Source organism: Aquarana catesbeiana, linkage group LG06 (assembly GCF_042186555.1).
Source record: "Aquarana catesbeiana isolate 2022-GZ linkage group LG06, ASM4218655v1, whole genome shotgun sequence".
NCBI classification, from domain to species: domain Eukaryota; kingdom Metazoa; phylum Chordata; class Amphibia; order Anura; family Ranidae; genus Aquarana; species Aquarana catesbeiana.
The window spans coordinates 411,274,420-411,279,596 of record NC_133329.1 but is presented as its reverse complement, the minus strand read 5'-3'; the positions used below and the strand labels follow the sequence as shown (position 1 = coordinate 411,279,596).

General features: G+C 48.9%; 1 pseudogene; it reads right to left on the bottom strand.

The window, feature by feature from the left end:
- Positions 1 to 532: 532 nt before the first annotated feature.
- LOC141148090 (kalirin pseudogene) lies at positions 533 to 3,904 on the bottom strand (annotated as a pseudogene).
- Positions 3,905 to 5,177: the final 1,273 nt, after the last annotated feature.

Below are 5,177 nucleotides of genomic sequence, written 5' to 3'. Positions count from 1 at the left end.
TGAGAGACGGGGGTGAGAGATGGTGTGAGGAAAGGGTAGAGGGAGGGGGGAAGGGGGGGGGGAGAGACGGTAGGGAAGGGGGAGAGAGGGGGAAGGGGAGAAGTGGGGAGAGAGGGGGAAGAAGGGGAGAAGTGGGGAGAGAGGGCGAGGAAGGGGGGAGGGGAGAGAGGGAGGGGGGAGAGGGGGAGAGGGTGAGGAAGGGGGGGAGAAAGGGTGAGGAAGGGGGGGAGAGAGAGGGTGAGGAAGGGGGGGAGAGAGAGGGTGAGGAAGGGGGGGAGAGAGAGAGTGAGGAAGGGGGACGGAGTGAGAGAGAGAGAAGGGGAAAGAAAAAGGGAGACACAGACATGGGGTGAGGGATGGGGGTTGGGGAGAAGCATGGGGTTTGGGGAGAGAAAGATGGTGGGGTGGGGAGAGAGATGGGTGCGGAGGGGAGAGAAATAGAGGGGGGGAGAAACATGGAGGAGAGAGATGGGGTGGAGGAGAACAGAGAGGAAGAGTAAGTAAGGGGGGGTGAGAGAGAAGACTCCCCTACCTGTGCCACCTCCTCGAAGTCATCATGCCGTTTCTGCAGAGCGCGGGCCCGGTGCAAAGACTTCCCCACACCCGTGTGCTTGCTCTCAGGAAGGCCTCTCCGTGATTCTCGATCCATCCAGGACCTGCCGGGACACAAAATAGTCATCAGACACCCTCATACCATTTAATCAGCCATCCCATAATATATTTCACTCTCAGCATAAAGACCTGGATGACCAGTTTGGAGAAATTTGAGAGTCCTGACCTCAACCCTACTGAACACTTCTGGGATGAACTGGAACGCAGATGGTGAGCCAGGACTTTTTGGTACCAAACGTGAGGGACCAATATGTGAGCCTGGTCTTCTCATCCAACATCAGAACCTGACCTCACAAATGGCCACAAACTCCCACAGACACCCTTCAAAATCTTGTAGAAAGTCTTCCAAGTAGAGTGGAGGATATTCTACCCACAAAGGAGGGAAACTCCATATTAATGGCCATGGATCCAACAAGCTCATACAGGTGTTATGGTCAGAGCTCCATATATTGTACATGGAAAGACGTGCCCTCTCCCCATCTTATAAAGCGTTCTCTTCTTATTACCGCCATACATTCTTACGAGGAGTAGACCGATACACACATCGTAGTGAATATATACCCAACAAATGGATGGCTAATAAATAATATAGGAGGACAAACCCCTGATAAACGTTCCTCCTGCGTCACATGCATGGGAATGTCATAGCCTCCCTCCGGAGATGCTCTTCTTTCTCGATTTCATCCCTCTGTTTTATCTTTCTATTATTTATAATGAATCTGAACATTAAATATTCATCGGATCTCACTATACGTCTTGTTCTGTAGCGGCTACAAGCTGTAGTACAGCCCAGACACCCACACACATCACCGACTGACACAACGTCTTCTGAGACCCGACACCCCCACCCAACCGCAATCCATTCCTCTAATTATCTAAGTAGAGGGTGCACCACATCCAGGTCCGTCAGAGTCCAAAGTGGTATTTGATTGGATATTCAGTGGAATAAATAAAAAAAAGCCAATACGTTTTGAAGGTTCAAATACTTCCCCCTCATTGGGGTCACAATGTAAATTGATATTTCTATAGGGATACAATGTAAATAAAGCCCTTATGAAGAGGAGAGTTTGAACTGCCGAAACGTGTTGTTTTTTTTTTTTTTTTCCATTTATATGTGAAGATAAAGTTTATACACAACAATAAAACTCTATTGTAAAATATTAATATAAATAACGATTTAGAAAAAAAAAATGGTTGAATTTATTCCTCCGACCTGAGAACAGCGATTGTCCTTCTAAAGCGGCTCACAGACTGGAGATTGGTTTAGGGGAAATTGCAGTTGGGCGGCGATGGATCCAGCACAGTGTTAGGTTCCTCTTTAATGGTTGGGTGTTTAAGGGCTCATGTACACTAGCAGCTGAAGGTTAGTAAAACCTTGTGGATGAGCTGCGTTTTTACTTTTTTTTTTCATTTCAGTGTTTTATTATTATAGTTACATAGTCAGGTTGATAAAAGACACAAGTCCATCTAGATCAGGGGTCTCCAAAGTCTGGCCCGTGGGCCACATCCGCCCCGCTAATACATTTTATCCAGTCTGCAGTTCCCAGACTGCACTGCTGCTAGTACATCAACCACCGGCTGTATGCACAGCAACTCCGATGGATACACAGATGTGGGGGAGACGTCGTTGGATACACAGATGTGGGGAGACGCCAATGGATACACAGATGTGGGGGAGACACCGATGGATACACAGATGTGGGGGAGACGCCAATGGATACACAGATGTGGGGGAGACGCCGATGGATACACAGATGTGGGGGAGACGCCGATGGGGACACAGATGTGGGGGGAGACGCCGATGGGGACACAGATGTGGGGGGAGACGCCAATGGGGACACAGATGTGGGGGGAGACGCCAATGGGGACACAGATGTGGGGGGGACGCCGATGGGGACACAGATGTGGGGGAGATGCCGATGGGGACACAGATGTGGGGGGAGAAGCCGATGGGGACACAGATGTGGGGGGAGACGCCGATGGGGACACAGATGTGGGGGGAGACGCCGATGGAGACACAGATGTGGGGGAGATGCGATGGGGACACAGATGTGGGGGAGATGCCGATGGGGACACAGATGTGGGGGGAGACGCCGATGGAGACACAGATGTGGGGGAGACGCCGATGGGGACACAGATGTGGGGGAGATGCCGATGGGGACACAGATGTGGGGGAGATGCCGATGGGGACACAGATGTGGGGGGAGACGCCGATGGGGACACAGATGTGGGGGGAGATGCCGATGGGGACACAGATGTGGAGGGAGACGCCGATGGGGACACAGATGTGGGGGGAGACGCCGATGGGGACACAGATGTGGGAATCCAAATGGAATATTTTATATAAGGCATCGCTTTTCAGGGACTTCCAAGGGCCCCCCTAATTAGGGCTTTAATATTGGTTGGAGGAATAAAGCACACATGGACCCCCCCCCCCCCCCCAGAATTAAAGGACAGAATTCCGGAAGGATAAAAGGTTATGGGGGTTTCCTCAGCCGGTCATTGCAACTGAAAAACGTTTCCTCCTTTCCTCCAATGCAATCGCCATCCATACAACTTGGAAGGAGTCCACGAGCCAAATTACTTTATTTTAATCTTCTATTTTAAATGAAACATTTTTATTTTTTTTTAATCTGATCCTTAAAATTAAGAAGCAGAATATGTAAGAAGCAGCGCAGTGAGGTACAAAGGATTGATTTGAAAAAAACGTTTGAACTGGAAACAATGGTGCCGTGTGCAGCCAGAGTTTGTCACGACACCGGAGCAGGTTGGGGAGTGCCGAATATTCTGGATGATGTTCTGATGAATAATGATTTTATTTGGTGTTTTTATGAGAACCGCCAGGAGCCCGAGTCACATCTGCTCGGAGGAGATAGGAAGCTCAGTGGCCCAGGCCGGCTCCGGGGGTTTCGGTGAACAATGGCGGGGGGCAGCGCTCTCAGGAGGGGCCTTTGTCTTCCCCCGTCTGGCCCATTGAGGGCTCCGTGTTTTACTGCTGCGTCTGATAATGGCTCAGATGAGATAGAACGTCTTAATCAGTCATCGGAGGCAGGTCAACCATTAAGAGGGGGGGGAGTCGTGTTCTTCTGGGACCGGCACAATCGGGGATGTTTATAGGGGACATTGTGACGGCCCTGTGAAGTTCCCCGCCGGGATCAGCGCCGCTAATTAGTTCTGTACACAACACAGCAGCTGCAAGGCGAAAAAATCCACATGGCATGTCCGAGGGCGCAGATTACCCAGAATCCTTCACAACTTCTGCCAATGCAATAGCCAACAATGACACCAACATATACCGATATACTGCCTGGTCAGTCTCTGTACCAGAGGAGCTTACACTCTAATGGCCCCCACAGTCACATACTATTATTATACATGTATATAGCTCCGACATACTGTATACTGCAGTGCTGTACAGAGATAACTGAGCCAGTCACATCAGTCTCTGTAACAGAGGAGCTTACACTCTAATGTACCCTCCCCCACAGTCACACATTATTATTATTATACATTTATATCCGGGGGGGATAATGATTGTCTCCCCTGCAGATTGTGTAAGTTTGCCCACTTACATAGAAATTAAGTGTCTATCATTTTTATCATAGGTGTATTTTATATGATAGAGACAAAATATCAACCAAAAATCCAGAAAAAAAAAAACACACAATACAAATGTTATAAATGGAGTTGCAGTTCAGTGAGTAAAATAAGTATTTGATCCCCTACCAACCAACAATAATTCTGCCCCCCCCCCCCCCCCCACAGACTGGCTACAGTAGGTGCTCATGTGGTACACAGATTAGTCCTGTCAATGTAAGAAGGTTCTCCTAACGACAACTCGTTATGTGTATAAAAGACACCTGTCCGCAGAATCTCTCTCTTCCATTCAATCCTCACCATCATGGGAAAGACCAAAGAGCCATCAGAGGACGTCAGGGACAAGATTGTAGACCTGCACAAGGCTGGAATGGGCTACAAGACCATCAGCAAGAAGCTTGGTGAGAAGGAGACAACTGTTGGAGTGATTATTCACAAATCGAAGAAAGATAAAAAAGTAACCATCAATCGCCCTTGGTCTGGAGCTCCATGCAAGATTTCACCTCATGGGGTGAGGATGGTCATGAGAAAAGTGAGGGATCCACCCAGAACTACACGGGAGGAGCTTGTGATGGATCTCAAGGCAGTTGGGACCACAGTCACCAAACAAACCATTGGTAACACAATACACCGCCATGGACAGAAATCCTGCAGCGCCCACAAGATCCTCCTCCTCAGGAAGACACATGTAGAGGAACGTCTGAAGTCTACCAATGAACATCTAAATGATTCAGAGAAGGATTGGGGAGAAAGTGTGGTCAGATGAGACCAAAATTGAGCTCTTTGGCATTAACTCGACTCGCCCTGTTTGGAGGAAGAAAAATGGTGACTATGACCCTAAGAACACCATCCCTACAGTCACACGGAGGTGGAAACATGATGATTTGGGGCTGTTTCTCTGCTAAAGGTACAGGCCAACTTTGCCCCATTGAGGGGCCAATGGACGGGGCCATGTATTGTAAAATCTT